The sequence below is a fragment of the Pinus tabuliformis genome, chromosome 9 (genome assembly GCF_031772625.1).
Source record: "Pinus tabuliformis cultivar Carrire ecotype Pingquan chromosome 9, CPIR1, whole genome shotgun sequence".
Taxonomy (NCBI): domain Eukaryota; kingdom Viridiplantae; phylum Streptophyta; class Pinopsida; order Pinales; family Pinaceae; genus Pinus; species Pinus tabuliformis.
The window spans coordinates 1,895,813,148-1,895,837,147 of NC_142307.1; positions in this window are offsets into that span (position 1 = coordinate 1,895,813,148).

Genomic DNA, 24,000 nt, shown 5'->3' on the forward strand with positions numbered 1-24,000 from the left:
CCCACTTATCAAATGGTTCTAAGTGAACTTGGGGCTGAAGGGGCATCTCATCGGTAGCTGTTGGTCTGCCCATTCTTTGGCAGCTGTCACAACTCTTTACATACTTCTTGGCATCCTTGAAAATGGATGGCCAGTAGTATCCAAGAGTAAGAACTTTGAAGGCTGTCCGCTTCGCTGCAAAATGCCCACCACACGGTTCATCATGGCAAGATTTTAAAATGTCAATTACCTCATCATTTCTTACACATCTCCTAATGATCATATCAAAACCAGTGTAAAATAAATCGCCATTAAGCCATGAATATCTAGCACTTTGTTTGATCAGTCTTTTCCTTTCCTTTGCAGTGAAATGTGGAGGTGTCCTTCCTGTAGACAAGTAATTAGCCAAATCAGCATACCAAGGAGTTACTATGGAAATTGCAAATAAGTGCTCATCCGGAAAAGAATCTTCAACTGGAACAACCTCACCTGGATTTTGCAGTCTAGAGAGAAAATCTGCCACCTGGTTCTCTTTGCCTGGTCTATCTAACACTGTGATGTTAAATTCCTGTAACAATAGTAACCATCTGGTAACTCTGCCACTAGTTATTGGTTTATTCATGAGATGTCTAATGGCAGAATGATCAGTATGTACAAAGACTTCATAACCAGTTATGTAATGTCGGAATTTATTCACAGCATAAATGATGGCAAGTGTTTCCTTTTCTGTAACTGTATAGTTTAGCTCTGCAGGTGTTAGATTTTTACTAATGAAATAAATTGCATAAGTACAAGATTCCTCTTTTTGGCCTAATGATGCACCTACTGCAGTGTCAGATGCATCGGTAAAAATATGAAATGGTAAACTCCAATTAGGCCCTCTCAAGACTGGTGTGGTAGATAGTTTCTTTTTAAGTTGTTCGAATGCATGTTGACAGTTCTCAGTCCAGTTGAAAAGTACATCTTTGGTTAGAAGTTTAAACAAAGGTAAGGCTATCTTGCTAAAATGTTCAATGAATCTGCGGTAATAGCTAGCATACCCAAGAAAACTTCTTACCTCTCTCTGATTCTGTGGAATAGGCAAATCGGCAATAATCTGGATCTTGGCTGGGTCAACCTGGATGCCTTGAAAAGAGATATAATGTCCCAACACTATCCCTTCATTTAACATCATGAAGCACTTTTCGTTGCTGAGGGACAGGTTAGCTTCAATACACCTTTTCAAAACTCTCTCAAGATTTTCTAATGCATGATCAAATGAATTGCCATATACTGAAAAATCATCCATATACACTTCAACACAATCATGAATCAAATCAGCGAAAATAGCTAACACAGCTCGCTGAAATGTAGCTGGAGCGTTACAAAGTCCAAATGGCAAAACATTGTAGGCATAGGTGCCCCAAGGACAGGTGAATGTGGTTTTGTAGCCACTGAAACCATCAAGAAAAGAAAATGATGATTTGCCAGCTAGGGTGTCTAACACTTGGTCAATAAATGGCAGTGGGAAGTAGTCTTTGAGCGTTGCTTTGTTCAGCTGTCTGTAATCAACACAGATGCGCCACTTGCCATTTTTCTTGGGCACGATAACCAATGGGGATACCCATTGACTGTCAGAAATAGGATATATAAAGTTGACTCTCAAAAGTTTTTGCAATTCCTCTCTGACAATGTCTTGGAGCATGGGGTTCATTCTTCTTTGTGGTTGCCTCACTGGTTTAATGGTGCTATCTGTGTAGATGTGGTGAGTGCATGTGTCGGGGTGAATCCCATGCATGTCAGTGTAATCCCAAGCAAAGGCTTTTTGGTACTTCTTCAAGAGTCTAATCAATTTCTCTTGCTGAGATGAGTCTAGGTGGTTGCCTATGTTCAAAGTTTTCCCTGGACTGATCTCTATGACCTGACTCTGTGTATTGGTGATGGATTGAACTGGAAAGATGTCGTGAAATGTAGATTGCAAAGAGTGGATAGTGCATGTTTCTTGAAAGTTTTGAGCCAAAAGTACATCTGCAGCATTATATTGTTCATTTCTCAAATTTTCAGATACATCCGGTTGAGAAAGAAATAATTCTACCAAATCATTATTGTCTTCGTGGAAATCATAGATCTGGTCAATGCTAAAAACAGATTGTACTTCTTCTTTATCATTAAATTTATCATCAAGCCACAAGTTATGTGTTACTGCTGGTGATTGTGCCGATGGATAGAGGGTGAGTTGTTTTCGTTCGGTCCCTCTGGAAATAATCATGTTGCCTGATCGGCATCCGATAAATGCATCAGCAGTCGCTAACCATGGTCTACCTAGGATGATAGGGTGTCCTCCTAAATTGGATTTGGGTTGAAGGACTAGGAAATCCACTGGATATTCCCAAGAGTCTAGTGAGACAATGATGTCTTCCAAAATCCCTTCAGGAATGACTTTGGACCTATCAGCTAGTTCAAGAACAATCGTGGTATGTTGCAAATTCATGAGCTGGAGTGTTCTCATGGTTTCAAGGGTCATGACATTAATTGCGGCTCCAAGATCTATCAAAGTGTTTGGAATCCGTATGTTGTTAATGATGGTGGTCACTTTGGGAATGCCAGGATCAACATACTTCTCCATGGAGATGGTATTGGTCATAAGGCCTGCTAAATTTCCTAAAACATGAATGGTCTGAGGATCAATCCTCTTTCTAGCAGGCTTCTTGAGACACATGTCTTTGATGGCCTTGGTATAGATAGGAATGTCCTTTATAGCTTGCAGCAGTGGGATTTTTATGTAGACATTTTTAAGTTCATCCAAGACATCAAATTGTGGTGGAGGCAGTGGTGGTTTTACTTGGACCAATCGGTTTGGAAAAGGTGGATGCAGTGATTGCATCTGTTTATCTTTGGTATCACTGCTTGGTTTTGTTTGAGTTGTCATTTCATTGTCTTTTTCTAAGTTTTCTTCTTGCTGATCTGTTATTGGAGAATCTTTTTGGAGCACCCTACCAGACCTCAGGTTAATGTTTTGCAAAGGCAGTGTGGAGTATGAGGTTCCTTCCTCTACATTATAGGCTGGCCTCTCTGCTCTATTGTTCGGATTTGGGACAGTTTGAGCAGGTATTTGAGTGGGTCTGGGAGGTTGTGGGTTAGTTGGAAATTGCAGTTGTGGTACATTTATTGGTGGAGGAGCAGGCAGTGTTTGTTGAGAAGGTTGGGGCTGATAAACAACTTGCTGAGGGTGCTGCTGATATGTTTGAGAATGTGATGGATATGGCTGTTGGTACTGCTGATATGGCTGTGAGTAAGGTGGGTATGATTGAGGATATGGATGATAGGATTGGGAATACTGTTGAGACGGTCTCCATTGATTTTGTGATTGGTTTCCATGCTGCCATGGCATGGGTACATTCCATGAGTTTTGTGCATACATCTGATCATTCATAGGAAATTGCAGATTTTGATTAGGAAACATACCTTGGGGTGCTTGCCTTGGCTGCCATGGTCGCTTTGCGCCCATGTAATACACGTTTTCCATCTCTGTACTGGCTGCCATGTTACAGTTCTGCAAAATTTTAACTTTAGGACAGTTAAACATATCATGATGCTCAGTACAGAAAGCACAAACTTGGATATTCTCTAGAGGGCAGTCTTTTAATGCATGTTTCTTGCGGCATTTGGGGCAGAAAATAGCCATGATATTATCTTCTTCTTCTTGTTTCTTTTTGGCTTTTAAGGTATCAATTTGGTTCCCTAGAGTGCTCAACAAATCTGTTTTGAACTCTTCTAAAAGATTACCAATTTCAGCCCGGGTGACACTAGCAGAGGCAGTTTTTGTGACCCTAGATGACAAGGTTCTCTTTCCCATTTTGGCTTTACTCCTTGAATATTTTTCACACAGTTCAGCTATTTCTTCAAAGGGTAAGGCAGAAATGTCACCTTTGCCCATTAAGTTGAGATCATCCATGTATTCTTCCCGGATACCTTTCAAGAATATTGTGCGGACTAGATCAGGAGGCATTGTTCGGTGTTTAGATTTTTGCAAGTTATAGACAAACCGTTCTAAATATTCTTCTAAGGTTTCATCCTCCTGCTGACTCATTCTAAAGATGTCATCTTTAGAGTCTTTGGATCTGCAATAAGGCTGATATTTCCTTAGAAATATTCTCCTCATGCCATCCCAATCTACTATGGCATGCTCACCTAGCCCCATAAACCATTTCAAGGCTGCTGCCTTTAATGTGGCTGGAAACAATCTCAGTCTATGAGCATCATCTGTATAGCCATAAGTTCGGCACACAATGTCAAACTCGAATAAGAATGAGTCCGGATCCTCTGAAGCCATACCATAGAAATTGGGTAGCACGGATGGGGGTATATTTTTCATTTTGATCTCCTCATCCTCCTGTGGTTCTTGTATAGGGAACTTGAAAGTTGACTCCTCCTCCTCTTGGTGGGGAACTGATCCAGATCCTTCCTCAGCCATTCTAATTGGTCTCTTCGTGTCAGTGTCACTTGATGGAAAAGAGAGAAAGGAAGATTGCTTGGTAATGGTACTACTTTTCCCTTGTGTAGAAGATCTAGGAAAGGGCTTCTGCTGTGATTTATGTGCAAATAGAGTTTCCCTCTCAGCAAGAGTAATTTGCTGTCCTGAATAAAATCTTTCTTCCAATGTTTGGATATCCTCCTCAGCTGGTGTTGTATTCCCTAGAGAGTCTGCTCCTGATGATGATGGGTTAGTTTTTAGATGGTGGGGGGTTTTTACAAATCTCCCTTGATTGTCTCTAAGTCTAGGCATAAATGAACATGATTTCTAACTGTGTTTTTGTTTGTTTTTGTGTATTGAAATTTTTTTTCTTTTTGTTTGAATCCTTTAAGTACGCCTCCCCGGCAACGGCGCCAAAATGTAGTGTTCTAGCTAGGGTACTAGGCTAGACTCTATATTTAATATCGACCAAGGTGCGTAAGCTTAGAGGCATGGTCTAAAATATATAGACATAAAGGATTGCTGGCCAAGTGATTATGATGTAGGTTACAAGGCTTCTTTACGGAAGACTGGAATATGTAGCCTATCATTCAAACACTCAGATTACTCTACTGATATACTTGATTACAATGCTTAACATTAAATGCATTTACCAAATTAAACCCTGAACCTAAACGCTATGTATGACTATGCAAACCTAAGCACTGTGTATGACTGTAACAATGATTTTAATCTCCTTACAAAGACATTACCCAGAAAACCCTTGTTCAGTAGACACACAACATTCAATGATATTTACACTATATCAAACTATGCAGAGATCATAAATGAATTGTAAAATAAAAGCAAGGTTTATGATAGTGCTTTTACAAGACACACAGGGATCGAATCCCTTACAGGACTCACTTCTAGATCTCAGTGATGACTATTCAACATAACCATAAACGCAAACCATTCATAAGCGCACACCATATACATTCAATGGAAATCAAAAGCTATGGGAATCGAAAGCTATGTAACTGTTGTGCAAACCATATGCTACGGAAATCGAAGGCTATGTAACTGTGACTGTTATGCAAACCATATAAAATCTATTAAAATCGAAATCCAATATAAACACTGTGCAAACATATGATAACCGAAATGTAAATGAAACAAATGGACAGTATACCGATTGAACGCAGGGCCCGTCCGCGTCCTAAGGGTACACTGGATATAATTGACCGGCTACCAAATCAATGCAAGAGATACACACATCGTAACTGTGAATAGGTCTTGGTATTAAACTTAAAACTCTGTTCTGGAACGATTCAATGATTAAACATTAACCATTAACCGGACTGTATTTACATATGTATATCCACAGCCATGTCATTGCTACAATGAATGTACATTCGTCTATTGCCGCTTTTATCAAGCCTTTTCAAAATGTTTCCATGCTAAGTGTTTTCAAAAAGAACAAAAACTAAAATGAAAATAGAACGAGCTGCTGTTGCTGCTTTTGTCTGCCAGGTGCCATGCTTTGACTTGAGTTGACCGCGTACATAGGAGGATCGATTCGGCTGGGAGATAGGTGTTTGTCCATGCTTGGACATTCTGCTTTTTGTCCATGCCTTTCGTTCTAGCCCATCTACTGCGCCACATGTCAAATGATAAGCTCATTACAGGATGTGGGTACTTCCTGTAACCATTTCATCAAAAACTTCTAATTCTTCAACATAAAACCCCTAAATCAATTTCCATGCAATTTAATAACTATAAGACCATTAATAATCAATTTTCAAGGATTCTAAGGGATATATGATGAAAATGAATGGATAAATGATATGTTTTTGGGAAGGAAAAAGGGGTCTTGGGATGATACCAACAGAAGGCATATCAACTTTTGATCAGCTTTGCATGCCTCTTATACAACCAAGAGAACACAAAAACATTCCCAAAGAGTTAGGTGATTATGTTGGATCAACTGGCGAGCGAAGGAAGAACTTCCAACTGGTTTGACATGTTGGCTCTTAGGTTGAATGAATGGGTAACAGAAGTTTGACATCCACCCAAGGGTCTGAGCCCATTAGTAGTTCCCAGGCTTGGTTTGGTCATGGATACTTTCAGAAACCTTTATGCATGCTGATTGCAGGTTGTTCTCTGAATGCAGCTTTCATGGATTTATCATATAGTTATCAGACCACTTCGTCACCCTAGTGTACAGGACGATATTTGAGCAGGATCCACCTCACATGTTGCAGTCAGTGATGGAGGCATTGACCGACATAGAAGATTGGTATGCCTCACCCCTTGGCACCTTCATTTGGATGTACAGTGTGGAGAAGGCTCCACATGTTTTACCAAAGTTTTTGATGGACAAGATCATCGTGCAAGAAGTGTCTTATCACATATCGACAAGGTTGTCAGTGAGACTGCATAGGAAGAAGAAGGCACCTTGGCTTGATCTTCCTTTCTGGATTGGGTTGTATGAGATCCAGAATCTCAATCATGTTGAGGCTGAGATGGAGGATTTCAAGAGATTCACTTTCGACACCAGAAGTTTCAATCTGTGTGACACACATTTCTTAGTGAAGGACCACATTACGAGAGTGCAACATCCTTGGATCCATGGGGCATGTCATTGGCCTGAGGAAGTCCCATGGTGATACTTCTATCACTTCTAAAGGGTCATTGAACTGGTCATCATAGCTATAGAATGGTTAGCAAATGAGAAGGTGACAACATCTGAGAGAGCAGCATCATCAGCGACAGTAGAGGATAGTAAATGTGTGTGTGACAAAGGCAAGAGGAAAGTTGTTGACAACGTAGAGGTAGAGAAAATTTTCAAGTTAAAATTAGATCCATTTGTGTTGAGATCAGCTTTGGAGATCGAGGCTAAGAGACGACAACATGATAGGAGGATCGTACAAAGGCAGAGGGAGAAATAGAAGATGGAGGAAATAGAAAAAGAGTTGCAAGAGCCGAAGCAGTAACTCAAGGAAGAACAGGAGCTGCGTAGAAGAGAGATGTAAGTGTAGAAGGAACATGAAGAACACAATGCAGAAAGATTTACGAAAATGTGCAGATATAGGTTATTGACTCATCTGAGTTGTTGTCACATAGTAGACCAGGTGAGGAGTCAGAGGAGCAGGACTTGGCTCAAGAGATTGAACATATGCTAGAGAAAATGGACATGGATATGGTCCAACTAGAGTCATATCAGGATATTGACCTTGTGCCTCAAAGCCAAGAGGTCACCCCATAGGCTTCACCAGATCCAGAAGTAGGGCAAGTCCCAAGTGATCAAGGAGACACAAAAATCCTTGAAGACAATCAAGAAGCAAAGATGCACAAGATATCTTTCAATAAGTCACAACACAGAGTTGTGTAATGATGCATAGTGTCTACTCCGGATGTCCATGTATCTACTCTGTAGTTTGAAGAATGAGTGATCATGTCCAATGTGCACAATCATCTAGCTACATTGGTCAATGCTACCAAAGCATATGCTGAAGCCACCAGCTCGAGTTTTAGATTCTTGATAGCTGAAAATGAGCGCATTGCTAAGGCGTTACAAGTGGTCAAGCAAATAGAAGAGCAAGTTAGGGAAACCACTAGAGAAGACATGAGGAGAGAAATACTATATGAAGTATCATCACTCGATACAGTCATGCAAAAGTTGTACTCTAGATTTGTCACCATGCATATGTCAGTTTTCCATCTCAATAGTTGGCAGTAGTCCTATGCTAGGAGAGCACACATTTTGTTAGATTTGTACACTATTGTCGGTCAAATGAAAATATGGACAATGAGGTACAAGGGAGCCCCATTGTATATGCCCAAGATGATGAAGCCAGAGGCGGTAAAGTTGAAGCCACACATCCAGAGTTATATCAGGAAGCATGAGGAACTCCTGCAGTTCATCACAAGTATGTAGGCTTCACATGCATGAGTGTTCAGGAGCATGGATGTCATTTTTTGTGCGCATGTGATCCCATCCATTAGCACACCCACTGAGGTGAAGTAAAATAACCAAGTCTGATTGGAGTTGGACATGTACTTTGATCAGTTGATGTTCATAGCCACCAGCGCAGACTTGCAAATGAACGCAGACAACATGCATTAGTATGTTTTTGTTCCAGCTGCACTCAAGACAATGATGCGCATGTTATATGACGAGTTGGACAGAGGTTCCAATTCAGTGTGCCAGAATGCACCTGATGTAAGGGTTCACTTTCATAAGGATGTCACAATAGAGAACATGGACACCATAATAGACTACCAAGATTGGTATCAGTTCGCCACCGTTGATCATCGTGATGATGTTGAAGAGTTAGTCATCCCACAACTGTCTATGTGTTAGTGATGTCTTACATTTCTTGCTCAAGGCTATTTTATCTCACATGGGTACATGTGCATATTGGAATGTAAACATGTTGTACAACTGAAAGGCCAAGTGTCGATAGTAGAACTTAACAGTCATGTACTAGTTGAAGATTCATGAGGTTAGGTGAAGAGTCACAAAGGGGAATGTCAAGGGTCACCTCACCCTTTGCTATTGATAGAATCTCATAACTCATTGTATATGATTTTGGGCGCTAAGCTTCATATATTTTTAACTTAGAGACATATTGGAGTGTACTGTAATGAGCCTTGGCTTCTCCACGTGCAGAGCTTGTACATCTCTTTGGAGGAGGAGGCAGAAGTGAGTGTAATGTTCCGCTATCAGGGCTAGTGGAAGTCATGGTTGTATGTATGATTGGATCTTTCACTCTTTTAATATAATAGAGCCAACATGTTTCATGCATATGTTGTTATTGTAGTTTGGCTATCCTGGTTACTTTAATGATGTATGTAGCTATTATTTACGCATGTATGTATGGACTATTCCGTATGTGTTTGTATGAATCTTATCAAAGCGTGTTGTTGATATAACTCATCACTTTGGATCATCAGCTATCCTGCTTTCCATCTCGTAATGTCTTTCACTCATGTGTTCCTTTCAAGCTACGTTCTATCACACATTTCTAAGGGGTGCACTCACTTCCCCTTCTGTGTGTCAGAGCCTTTCATACACCTTCCTTGACTTGCTGCAAGGTCACACCCTTTCTACCAGCAAGGAAATCTTACTTACCTTTTCACATGACCACAGTTAAGGCAATACCATACTACCCACTACTTGGACTCCTACACCAAGCAGTCTAAGGTCTAGTTGGGACTTCTTATCAGGGAGATCCCCTGACATGTTGGTGGGTCTAGCACCATCAACATTTCTGGTGCTAGAAGGAGTTCTAGATGACAAGTGGAGTCCTCAAATCCTGTTTTGAATCTTTGCACATCTTTCATGGATATTGTTAGAGTCCATCCTCCGCAATGTCTATTTAATGCACATCCCTTTGATATCACGAAGGAGTTTTATGATCTCTTGTCGGAATTCACGTATGATGGTGAAGGTGAAGTGGCCTGACCTGAGCACTTACATGACATGCTTGCATTCTTGGAGGATGAAAATGAGTTTTATGAACTTGAGCTCAGCATTCTGCTCTCAACCAAACTTTGTGAATCTCCACAACATTGGTGCCACAACCTACCTCACAATTGTGTGCACTAATTTAAGCAGTTTAGTGATATAATCGAATTAGTTTTCCATCATTTTGATCCTTAACCTCTTGACAAAAAAATGTTAAAACAACAGAAGGCTTCACATGAATCGCCTATGGATTTTTTGAAGTGCTTCCGTCTACTTCAGTTTGAAGTTCCGAAAAACTAGATGAAATTCCAATATATTTGGGACAAATTTGAATATTGCCTTCACAAATCATTCTATGCCAAAATGATGTTGAATTTCAAACCCTTCTCAACATAATTCGATGATAGAGCTGCACAATCATAAGATAACACAGTTGCTATCAGAAGTGACTTCCTTTCTCCCCCTCATCAAATAGCTCCACCACCGCAGAGTGATGTGGGAGAACATGCACATACTTTTTTTCAACTGTCGCATCCTCCCATCATCACCACTATTAATTTCTACGTAAATTTGGTTGGGAAGCCCATGGGTTATCAGATGCACTTGTTACTTCAACCTTCATCTTCATGTTCTATTGATCCTCTGGATTTCACTATCTTGTCTTATTCCATTATAGAATCTGCACCTATTGTGAATGAGGATCAATCCATCGACGGAGTTGATTTTGCACAACCATCCTACACTGTCATTTATGATGAGTATGACTGTGAATCTGAACATCAACCTATAGTGAAGGATGATCCAATTCTATCTGTGCCTCCTTTGACTTTTCCTAACATCTTTGTTGATTTTGTTATCTCTGATTTTCCTTGTGCAAATCCATCCATGGATGCATCTACTTCTGATCATTCGCAGAACACACCCGATGTCAGTTCATCACTTTCGAGCAGAGAGGACAAATTCTTCATTGAAAATCCACTTGAATTTTCATCTACCTTTTCCAAAAACATAGCGGGTGAAAATTCTTGCTTCTCGCCTACCTCTTTGTTTGATTTATATAATCATAAGGATGCTGATGAACTTATTGATTTTTCTGACCGTAGTTGTCGTGATATATTTACTCCCATATTTGATCAGGATGTTGATTCTATCATTGTTGATCTTTCAAAGGCACTTGTTTATGATGATCTATCCTTCGATGAAGTCGAAAATCCATAGGCCGTCAAGGCATTTCAGCCTAAGTTGATGGTTAAGTCAAGCCCTCTTTGTCCTAAGGTTGGTTTCACTTCCGATCAGGAAATTGTTGAAACACTGAATTCTCCTCATCACTCATTTCTATGCGTTGAATATCAATCCAATACACAGATTATTCTTCCTCCACCTGAATCACATGATCCCATCACTCTTTCATTGGAGGAATCTTACATAGAAAGCACACTTGCACGATGTACGTTGTCTATGTTTCTCATGTTTGCTTCCATTTCGCAGTCAAGAGATTGCATAAGCTTAACATCAGCACGCAATGTATCACAATGCCATGGTAATTCCACAAAGTGCATGTCAGGCACTTTCACTTTTTTATTTTCTATGGATGCATTTAATCTCAGAGTGTGTTTCATTGTTATATCTTTCATGTTTGTTGGTTTGCATGACTGTGCTGATCGTGAACCATACCTTCACAAACATTGGTCAACCAATGTGTCGGTGGCTGAGTTGGAAATATCACTTCACGTGAGTTGACCCATGCAATGTTAGCTTAGGAGTAGGAGTAGTGTTTGCTTTATGTTTGTTTGCTTCCATGCATGTTTTCTTTCTTTCTTGGTTTGTTTGTTTCCTTGCATGCTTTCTTTTCTTATTTGCTTTGCTTTCATATTTGATTCTTATATTTTCTCTTTTGTTTGTTTGTTTGTTTTTTTATGCTCATAGGTTAGTTTTGCATGAAATAGTGTATGACTCTCGAAGCAAGCATGGTAAAGTACAAGATGACTTGTACAACTATCAATACTTGGTTATCTATTGTCTTCTCTCTTTATGCAGAACTTGTTGTCTTCAATCAATGATACACAAATGGATAATACATGATGTTCAAAGTGAAGCTAGATGAAAACACAATGCTCGAACTCTAACTAGTACAACATACTCTACTCAGTTCTTTTTTGTTAATCCTTGTTAGCTCAGTCAAGAAGAGAAAGGTGACGGGGAAAACCTTAACAAGTATATTAGAGGTATATAAAAAATACCTATTTGAAGGAACAACCTCTTATGCTCTCAATAAGTCAAGATCCCTTTTCTGCCTCTAAAATAAAGAAGTGCTATGCACAGTTCTTGAAAAAATGAGAAATGAAAAAATGAAAATCTAAAAAGTTTTGAAAAACATAAAAGAAAAAGAAGAGAAAGGCTTCCTCTATAGACAGGTGATGCAAGTAACCCTGTCGAGCTACTGGCCAAGCTCGCTAGCAGTGGAGCAATGGTTGTGTTCCTACGTGACTCTGTCCGGGTACTATTTAGGCTTGTTGGTAGTGGAGAAACATGAGGGAAGAAACTTAAACTCTGATAGTCATATTACTTGTGTAACAATATACCCCTCATCCCCAATCAAAACAATTATGTTGACTTGGCTTGGAATGTGTTCTGATCGATCAAGAGCATGGAAGGTGCTTAGTGTGGAAACTAAGATGAACAGAGAATCAAACAATATTTTCAAAAGAGTTCAACTTGAATTTCACGAAACAAGGTCCATTCAGAGAGATGGAGTTCTACCAGTGTGTCACCAAGTGTTGTAGTGGCTAAAACCACCCTCCAAAATTTTACCTTAGCTTCCTTTTGGAGCATCCCTACCAACCATCCTTAGAAGCATGTCTTGCACTATCCAAGTAGATATGCTTCATTTGAGTTTTAGTGGCCTGCCCGCCTCTGCTTGCCAACATGTTTCCTTTCTAACCAAAGGCTAACATTCTGGAACTTGGTCACTTTCTGGCTGTTATGTTCACCTGAAAAATTGTGAAATTCTGGAAGGAAATTGGCCTTCCACTTGAAAATTGTGCAATCCATCTAGGCTACCTACTACTCTCCATAAACAAATAGAATAACCAAGCAACCTTCCCTCTACAAATTGCGCAATGAAGCCCATCACTGGGCTTTCTCACAAAAATTGTGCAATTTTGACTAACAGTTGGGGCTTCAGTCCAAAAATTGTGCAAAGCCTCAGGGACAACAAGGCTTGCTCAACTAAGAAATTGTGAAAAAGTCACTCTAGGCCTTGTAGGTTGTTACATGTGCTCCCAAGTTGATCGGTTCCCTCCGGGACTGAGCAATCTTGGTTTGCATGCATGGTCTATCTTTTCCAAAAATGAAAAAAATTAAAATTAAAAAAAAATTCCTTGGTTTTCGAAAACCATTTTTAGCAGCTAGAGGTTACATGCAAAAGTTATTTTAGAAACCTCCTGCCAAGTGTTGCCTTTTCCTATATTTATGGCATGCGCATCATAAGCCTCGATCTAATAAAACTTATTTATTTGACGCTTCAGAGATCATTCCTCACATTGATCTTGGAGATCTGGCATCCCACACCGCATCGAGGAGCATTCGGCACATTCAGCTCAACTTTTTCCAGGTAAGTCCACTTTTCATGTTTTTTTGCTTCTTTTGTGATGTCCTTTGTATTTCAGTTTGTGTGAGTGTTGTTTTCATGGTTTTATTGAATGCCTATTGTTGCTTTAATGCTTGTTAGCTTATAGAAGCAATGTTTCAAGTTTTTCATTGCATCTCACTGTTGTTACATGCATTGTACTATTTCTGCACTAACGGTCATCATTGTAGTGACTCAATTCACACACTTGCTTATTTTCCTATTTTCCAAATCTCACACTCACTCTTTGCATGCATGATAATTCACTCTTTTCTGCATTGAGCTTCGCCATGCAGTCATACTTTTCATGTTTTCAGTCGCATGTCAGCGGGTTTGGGCTACCTTGGCCTGAACCTTCCCTTGCCCGGCTTGCTATGCACATTTCTGAGAGTGAAGGCTCTGCCTTCCTCCCATAAATTGCACAACTCTGGCCCAACACTGGCCTCCAAGCTTTCTCTGCACAATTCTAAGAGGCAATGCCTTGCTGGCCCTAGGAATTGCACAAATGCAATTTTCTGGGTTATAATCATTGCTGACTAAAACTGTGCATTGCAAAGTTTCAGTCCTCAACAGGCCAAGATGGAGTGTGCATTATGGAGATTCAATAGTCAATCAGCTCGTGTATAGTTCAGATTGTGCTTTGTGTAGTTCTTCTTGCCAATCTCCCAGCCTCTCGGTGAAAATTGTGCAATCTTTCGAGTCAAGCACCCAGGTGTGTTGCATGTCAGTCCTCAAGTTGTTTTGATTTTCAACTAACATATTTCTTGCCATGAGTGTTTCTATGTCTCTAGGTATCACAAGTGTTTGTCAGTCTCTCAACAATATAGGTACAATGGTTTCCAAGAAAGTAGGGTCAAAAGACACCATTGAGAGTGCAACTAGAGATGTCGTTGATAAAGTGTCCATGAGCTTGCCTATCTATGAAGACACCAAGTTGTTCATAGACAAGGACATCAAGATGAAATGGCAGGACATTAATGGCACCTTTTTAGTCACATTGGAGGAGAACCTGGAAAACTGTAGGGTCTTTGTCAACATACACCAGTCTTGTTTGTACCATATTGCATGCAGGTATCTCGCATTTCCATGCGCGGACATGGTCCATTAGATTGTATTGCATAATAATCCAAAGAAAAGTGTGTTGAGCAGCATCAGTGGGACACAATTTTCAACCTTTAGGGTGAAGGGTTTTCAGGAGATGTATCACTTCCCGTAGCCATTGATCATGATGCATACACCCTTCACTGAACCTAGTAGCAGTGTAAACTCAAGAGACATCTGGAAGAGATGGGTGAAAGAGCCATCCAAGTTTAGGAAAACACCCATCTAGCTTTACAAGAGGAGGATACTATAGAAGGCATGTCATCTCTTGGTCATATTTGAATGCCTCTTATATGGCCATGAGAACTAGAAAAAATTTCTATAGAGTTGGGTGATTGTGTTGGATCAGCTGGTGAGTGAAGGAAGACCTTGGAACTGGTCTGAAATGTTGGCTCTCAATTTGAAGGAATGGGTGATAGAAGCACAACATCTGCCCAAGGGTCATAAAGTGAAGATATACATGTTTCCTTACATATTTGATGTAGTTTATGCCCATTAGAAGTTCCCAATCTTGGGTTGGGTATGGACGCCCTCAGAAATCTCTGTGCACACTTATTACAAGTTGTTCTACGAATGCACCTTCCATGGAGTTATCATATATTTATCAAAACACTTCATCACCCTTGTGTACACGATGATATTTGAGCAAGATCCTCCTTGCATTTAAGAGGCAGCGATGGAGGCATTGGTTGACAAAGTAGATTGGTATGCCTCACCCCTTGGTACCTTCATCTGGATGTAAAACCCAGAGAAGACTACACTGTTATAGACATTTTTGTGCCTAACAGCATGAAACATGAAATGTCAATAATCTGAGGGATCCAAAGTCCCTAAACATGTTGTTCCTACCCCTAGAGGAACAAGGTCAGCAAACCACAACACTGAAAATCAGTTCTCCACCTGAAAACACTCAAAAACAAGCTATTTCTGGATCATGTCAGCTGCTCCACTGAGCATCTGCACTGAATGTCAACTGCTCCACTCTGTACCTGCGCTGAATGTCAACTGCTCCACTCTGTACCTGCGCTGAATGTCAAAACTAATGAAGGCTACCTGCGCTGGGCGAGATTGGCCAAGTGGCACAGTCATTCTGCAAGGTGTCAAATGCCCAGGAAGCTTCCAAAATGACACTTGGATCAGGGAATTTGCCTTGTGATGAGTAAGAGGATCTAGATCTCCAAGTGGAAGCAAGAAACTCCAAGTGGACTCAAGAACTGAAGTGGGAGAGGACACTAGTCAGCTTCATGCCAGCCTCAAGCTGACTCATCCTTTCTCCAAATCTCCTATATATAGAGCTCTCTCATGAGGTCTAGGGAGGCGGGAATTTTGTGCAAGTAAGGAAGTGTTGTTGGTTTGAGTATAGAACTATTGGGTGATTGCTTTAAAGGAGGTGAAGAGGAGATTTCTTTCTGCTGGGAGGTGTTGCTGGATTGGGCCTATTATGTTTGTAACACTCTCAGAACTTTACTTCTTCTATTAATAAAGTATTTGAGGTTCTTCTATATGCATGTATCTCTATGGTGAATTGATGCTTGTATATTTGATTTATTCTAATCCTTGAATCAGTTATGGATGTATGCTTCTTGTAGTTTCCTTTCCTTGTGCTTTTACAGGATCTTTGTGTAGCTGGGCCAGTGAAAGAGCAAGGAGCTAGGAGGAAGCAGCAAAGAGGGAAGATTGGATCGACCATTAGCGGAAGATAACGGTTAGTGGATCCCTTTTCTTTTCTCTCTCTCATCTCATAAAGAAGTAATCTTGAATAGCTTTGCATTCAGTTGTTGCTGAGGTACTATCACCCTTAGAGTGGGATAGGGTCATTTCGTATTGGATACTTTTTCCAACAACAAATTGGTGACTCCGCTGGGGATCGTATCTTGTTGGTTGTTTGTGTTTATGCTATTCATTTCATAAACAAAGGGAGTACCGAATCGAACTGTATTTGGATCTTTCAAATACAAAGTAGAGGGCAGCTACTCTAGCTCAGTTTCTGGGCAAGTTTATGATTTGAAGAGCTGATCCACAAGGACTCTAATAAGCTCTTAGTGATAGCTTTTCATCCTCCTTGTCATCCCTTAGTGTGTCCTTGACTGATAGCTTCTGATTTGAGCAAAAACTGTGAATTTTTGAGCAATCTGTGACCCGGAAACCACCAGAAACGAAAGTTTCGTTCTTCAGTGCAGGCTGTACAAAGGCTGTTTGCATTTCAGCGCAGTTCCCGAAGGGGCTACCTGCGCTGAAGGTCAAACAGGCAGTGTTCCACCTGCGCTAGACTAGTCCTGCCTTGTGCTGCTGGGGTTTCCTGCTGTTTCTTGCCCTGTTTTCACTCTTGTTTTTGTTGTTTGTTACCAGTCAGTGTGCCTATCTGAAACCAACTTTCCTTGTCACTATTCCGCCTCAGTTGTATAAAGAAACTATGTTTGTTCTTTGTGTATTTCTTGTACATTTACAGTTTCCCATAACGAAAGTGAACTAGTCTTGCTGTGACCTCTTAGATATAGACCTGTGATAAAGTGTCGTTTTGATCTTAAGAGTTAGTTTGTTTGTTGTTCATAGCTGATTGAGCTTTTGCTTTCATCATTTGGTTTGAGTTTATATATTTCTAGTGTCGAAACAAGTAAATCTTAAGGTGTCTTTTGATTCTGGACAAGCTTGTTTGCTTTCACTTGAAATTGAATTCAAAGTTATACAACAGCTTTCTTTTTGTATTGCACCAACATTAAGAAAGAGAAAAGAAATACTTGCATTGTGCATGTGCATTATGACAGTTTGCATGCTGATTTAGGAAAAAATGCATTAGTGTGCGCTCTATGATCTGTGTGAAAAGGTGTTATCTTTCTTTTCCCTCAGTAGTTAAGGTTTTCAAAGTTGAAAGATTGAAAAGCTTGCTTATCATCTTAGACTGCATTTAGGAGTGTTATCATACATCTCGTGGTGATCCATAAAGGCAAACTGCTAAACAAGATCAACCTTAAAATAAAATTAATTTACATAACAACGCATTGAAACATAACGCAAACACATAGAGGTCTAAGCTAGAGACATGTTCCGGCGTCGTTAAACGTGATATCTTAGCGTTGAGTGGTTGGGTGATTCCTCCACGGTGAAGCGATAAGTATCAATACGGACTTGTGCTCCCACGTACCGTCGCGAATATATTGGGAGACCCCTATAGGAATAAAGCCTTTATCCAATAGGAAACCGTGTCGGCCACCCTACTGATCGCAATGCAGTGAACACAGCATTCACGAAGATCGACCACTCGTACCGTAAAACGTATTCTGTGGTTTTGCGAAAAGTTTGGCACACCCTCTGCCTAGAACTCCAGAGCAGTTTCTTTTGGCCTTTTTCAAACTCTATAACTGAAAAAGTCCATCCGAGCATTTGTCACTTCGGGCTCGTTAAAACATCGAAGGAGACTAGAGTCATCTTTAGCTTTTTCTCGACTCTTAAAAAGTGAAAAAGCAAGTTGTGTCTAAGCGTCGTTATAAAATTTATTTTAAACGGAACATAATCACCTCCTATTCCCACGTTGATCTTAAGTTGAGAACATGGAACGCCCCAACCAAGGAATTCCACATGATGGAAATCCTAGTCCATTCTCCTCTTGGGGAGAAGTTGGTGCGCCCGACATGGCCACATTGTCGCTTCCAGGACTGACAATTGGCCTGCCTATTTGGCTATTCTCAACTAATGTAGTTCATACCACCATGGTTCTTGAGCAGTCGAGTCAACAGTTAGATGAGTCTAGAGCTACCCGCTAGCCTTCCACTTCGTATAACTATTCCTCCAATCCTTCATCTTCACAGGGTAAAGCCGGCAAAAGCCAAGCTCCCACGGAGAAGAAGGAGAAGAAGAAGAAAGAAAAGAAGAAGAAGGAGCCTAAGGTGACTGGGGGCAAACAAAAGACATCTGACAAAAATCCACACACAGCACAGACCGAGCCTAAATCGCCATGTGTCATATGTAGAGGAGACCACTTCCATAGAGATTGTCCCTGTATTCCCCGGATACTAAGGGACTGGTCACCTCGTTTGCAAAATTTGGGAGCGTCAACCTCTGATAGCCATGTTGAATGCTTACCGTCAACCAGCGAAAGTGAAGGTTCAAGACAAAGAGGGGGAGCAAGATCCCCCTGCAGACTGTGTGAAGGCAATCACGCCATCCACCGTTGTCCCTTCTTAGACGAGGGGAAGAGAGTTTTGGAAGACCGCCTGGTTTCACCGTTGAGACTTCCTCCTGGATACAAAAAACTCGTGCCGAGTCCTTCGTTGGTTGAAAATACAGCTGGCCTGCTCAAGTGGTCAGCTGAAGCGTCAGTCATTGAAAATGAACCTACTGAATCCAGACCAGACGAAAGTCTAAAGGTCGATACGGCAGTTGACCCGGTTCTTCCTTCGGAGGTTTCATCCTCAAATGACACCGTCACTAAAGATTCATCTTCAAATGACACCCTCACTGAAGAGAATAAGGATGACACCATCCAAATTCTTTTCATCAACACAGATTCTGATGAGCATCAGGGCAATGCGCCCATTCCTTTATCGCAGGAAGGAACATCGTCAGGATCGTATCCGGTCGTGTATTCGGTCCCACCACCAAGCAACCTGGTTGTGTCTTTTGATTGGAACCAACTAGGCAGACCCCGGTTACTAGCCAGTATACCATTCAGAATCATAGTCCAAATCTACAGAATGGTAATGGCTGGAACTATCATTGATGAAGGGGCATCTGTGAGTATCCTTTCCTCTATTGCTTGGAAAGCACTAGGTTCCCCAGAGCTTTTGCCTGAGATAAGAAATCTCTCGGGTTTTGATAAAGGAACCAGTCGACCATTAGGGATCCTCCCCAATGTACCTGTTACATTGAAAGGGAAGACTGTTCAAATGAACATGATGGTCGGTCAAGGACCCTTGGATTATAACCTACTCCTTGGACGAGACTATATATATTGCATGGGAGCTATAGTCTCCTCACTCTTTAGAGTAATGTGTTTTCCACACGAAGGAAGAATGGTCAAGCTCATAGACCAACTTTCATTTCTGGGATCACGCATCGCAAATAGTCAAATACCAACCCTCAATGGTCTATTCACCCAAGAAATGTCTCCACCCCCAGTCCTCCTTCCCGATGAGTGCGAGTGATTTGGAAAGATGGGACTGGAACCCAGGGGGCGTGCATCCTGGTCTGCTTCGGGCAGAGGAAACCTTGTGTGTAAAGTAGAATTTCCGCGAAGGAATATGACTAGTCCGTACCCCGTCCGTAAAAGGAAGAGAAGGTTGTTCTAGAATAAGATTCTTTTGTCAAAGTTATGTGTTTGATGATTTCTAGTCATTCACCTTTGTCTAAATAGGTAGGCAATACCAAAGAAAGAGATTCCTTTGCGGCAGCAAATTGTAACCATCTTTGGGTAAAAAGGCAAGCCTCACCCATTAAAACAAATGTTTTGAAGGATAAGTAGGGGTAGCCTCCAAAGAAAGAGATTCCTTTGCTGCAACAAATTGTAACCATCTTTGAGTAACCTAATGATAGACATCGCCGAAGAAAGAGTTTCATTTGCGGCAGCAAATAAAATCATTTTTTGGATAACCTGAAAGAGGCAAGCCTCACCCATCAAAGCAAATGTTTTGAAGGATAAGTAGGGGCAGCCTTGAAATTGTAGTTTATACCTGGGGGCATGCGAACCTTTTGGAGTGCAAGCAAAGAGCGGTTATTTATCTGTTTTTTGGATTAGTCGTTTCCGAACTTGCATAAAGAAAGGATGTGGGGCAAAGGTCAAAACTTGCCAAATGAGGAGCATAGCTTCGTGAGATAAAGCTCTATAAAAAATAGCTATCTCACAGGAGACATTTCTTATCTTATGACTGGTATTTCGAGCAGTTTTACCGCGGAATTTATGCTCGTTAAAAAATAGAAAAGCGAGATCCGAGCAGTTTTAGTGTCATAGTTCATGCTCGTTAAAAAATAAACATAAGCTTTTGAGCAAGTTTAAGCTCGTTAAAAAATGAACTTCCCAGTAAATAACCATTAAGAATGTACCCTGATCAACCATAAAAAGACCTTGGTCGAGTTTTGCTGCAGCCATCACCTCCACCGTTCATTTGGCTGATCGTTTACCTCCATATGATTGTTTACCCATTTTGAGGAACAGCTGCGAAGAGTGATTTCTCCTAGCCATCCTTGTGACACTGCCGTGATTGGAAAATTCCAACCTGTACCTGGAATCAGCTGCTATCCCTGTTTATCACTCGTTCCTCTAAAGACGAGTCTTCTTTGAGCTCTTTTCTCCTGACTCGTAAAACATGAAAAGTTTGCCGAGTTTTGGCCTTCCAGCTCGTTAAAGTGACCGGAAGAGCTATCCCTCCTCTAGATTTTAATCTTTTTGGACCTGAGGGATTATTGCACAAAAAGGTCGAGCGCTTGTTTTATTCGGCTCGTTAAAGTAATCGAAAACTCATCCCTTCTGTATTGTTTTATACTTTTTCGGACTTAAGGGATTAGATGACGAAAAAGGAATTTTGGAGTTAACTTTCTGTACCTTTTCAGACTCTCTAAAATTGAAAAGGACCGAGTTTTCCTTGTCGTTAGACTCGTTAAAATGATTAAATAGCGACAAACTTGTCTTTAGATGAGAACGAGTTTCCCTATCGCTAAGCTTGTTAAAACATAGCGATGGGCTTGCCCGAAGGGCAGGTTATAGAACAAGCATATGTTATCCTCCTCAAGCTTGACAAAAATAAAGAGGTACTGGTCAGAAATGACTGGGGAAAAATTTGGAGAACCTCAAAGCTTTAATGGTAGCAAGTCGCTCTTGAACATGACACTTTGTCCTCCGTATCACATTGGGTTGGGTTGTTTCATTCACCGATCTCATCACCATGGTCCTCGCCAAACCATCCACATTTGGGGTAATGCTACCGATCCATCACATCAGTGTCGTTATATGTTCAAGAGATGTGTTCAGAAAGAGTCAACCGTGTCCCATCCACTGCCATACATTATCCTTCATCCACCCATGATCGCCACCCTGAATCATATTTCACAGATTGTTTTCACCTCCACTAAAATCATTAGCTCCGTTCCGTGTCACTGATGTGGGATTCATTAAGGCCCTCCTTTGACGGATCGCTTCTTGTCGACTTCAGCTCATTATCCAAGAAGTTGATCTAGGAACAAACCCCCCAGTACTTTGAAGCTTGCATGCCTCAATGGCAAGTTTCTCACTTCCGGCGACAGGTATACATCAATGACCTTCGACCAGAAGATTTTGTGTGGTGTTCGACGCCAAGTCCTTTATTCACACCACGTGAATTGTACTGCAGTACCTTGAGGGTCATTGTCATTGTTGGTGATTCCTCTCGCGCTTGTTAACGGTTTACATTATTGACCGGTAATCAAGCGATGTCTTTCCATGTTCGACTTCAGCGCAATTCTCACATGGATCAACTTGTACTTAGAGTGAAGATCGAACGAGTTTTGAAGACCCCGGATCTAGTTTCATCCATCCATGCTGCAATATATATATTCAGGATATAAAGACATTTGTTATGTACATCATTGCAACAGATGATCATCCTACTCAAAGGATGATAATTTCAGCAGAGAATTATCAGTCTACCACCAGACGATCGTCTGTTCTATGTACCAAAATGAATTTATAAAGTTGAGCATGGGAATGCCCGCCTCAGCTAGATCATGAAAGCAGAATGAAAAATAATGTATTGTATTGTATTTTATTACAGGGCACCTCTCAGCGATTGAATGAACTTCGGATCCTCCTGATAAAGCATTTCACCCGATAAACGACCTCATACTTTAGGGGGCAATTGTTGTAGACATTTTTGTGCCTAACAGCATGAAACATGAAATGTCAATAATCTGAGGGATCCAAAGTCCCTAAACATGTTGTTCCTACCCCTAGAGGAACAAGGTCAGCAAACCACAGCACTGAAAATCAGTTCTCCACCTTAAAACACTCAAAAACAAGCTATTTCTGGATCATGTCAGCTGCTCCACTGAGCATCTGCGCTAAATGTCAACTGCTCCACTCTGTACCTGTGCTGAATGTCAAAACTAATGAAGGCTACCTGCGCTGGGAGAGATTGGCCATGTGGCACAGTCATTCTGCAAGGTGTCAAATGCCTAGGAAGCTTCCAAAATGACACTTGGATCAGGGAATTCGCCTTGTGATGAGTAAGAGGATCTAGATCTCCAAGTGGAAGCAAGAAACTCCAAGTGGACTCAAGAACTGAAGTATAACTGAAGTGGGAGAGGACACTAGTCAGCTTCATTCTAGCCTCAAGCTGACTCATCCTTTCTCCAAATCTCCTATATATAGAGCTCTCTCATGAGGTCTAGGGAGGCGGGAATTTTGTGCAAGTAAGGAAGTGCTGTTGGTTTGAGTATAGAACTATTGGGTGATTTCTTTGAAGGAGGTGAAGAGGAGATTTCTTTCTGCTGGGAGGTGTTGCTGGATTGGGCCTATTATGGTTGTAACACTCTCAGAACTTTACTTCTTCTATTAATAAAGTATTTGAGGTTCTTCTATATGCATGTATCTATATGGTGAATTGATGCTTGTATATTTGATTTATTCTAATCCTTGAATCAGTTATGGATGTATGCTTCTTGTAGTTTCCTTTCCTTGTGCTTTTACAGGATCTTTGTGTAGCTGGGCCAGTGAAAGAGCAAGGAGCTAGGAGCAAGCAGCAAAGAGGGAAGATTGGATCGACCATTAGCGGAAGATAACGGTTAGTGGATCCCTTTTCTTTTCTCTCTCTCATCTCATAAAGAAGTAATCTTGAATAGCTTTGCATTCAGTTGTTGCTGAGGTACTATCACCCTTAGAGTGGGATAGGGTCATTCCGTATTGGATACTTTTCCCAACAACATACACGATTTTTACGAAAGTTTTCAATGGACAAGTTCATCATACAAGAAGTGTCTTATCACATCTCGATAGGGTTGTCAATGAGATTTCACAGGAAGAAGAAGGCACCTTGGACTGCTCTTCCTTTGTAGATCGGGTTGTATAAGATCTAAAATCTCAAGCATTGTTAGGTCAAGATAGAGGATTCCAAGAGACTCACCTTCGGCACCAAAAGTTTCAATCTCTATGACCCATATTGCTTAGTGAAGGACCATTGTGCGAGAGTGGAACATCCTTGGATCCATGGGGCATGTTATTGGCCTGAGGAAGACCCATGGAGATACTTCTATCACTTCCCAAGGCTCAATGAATTGGTCAACATAGATGTAGAGTGGTTAGTAAAGTAGAAGGTAGCAACATCTCAGAGAGCAGCATCTTTAGTGACAATAGAGGGTAGTAAACTTTTGCATGACAAAGGTAAGAGGAAGGTTGCTGAAAATGTAGAGGTAGAGAAAAGCTGC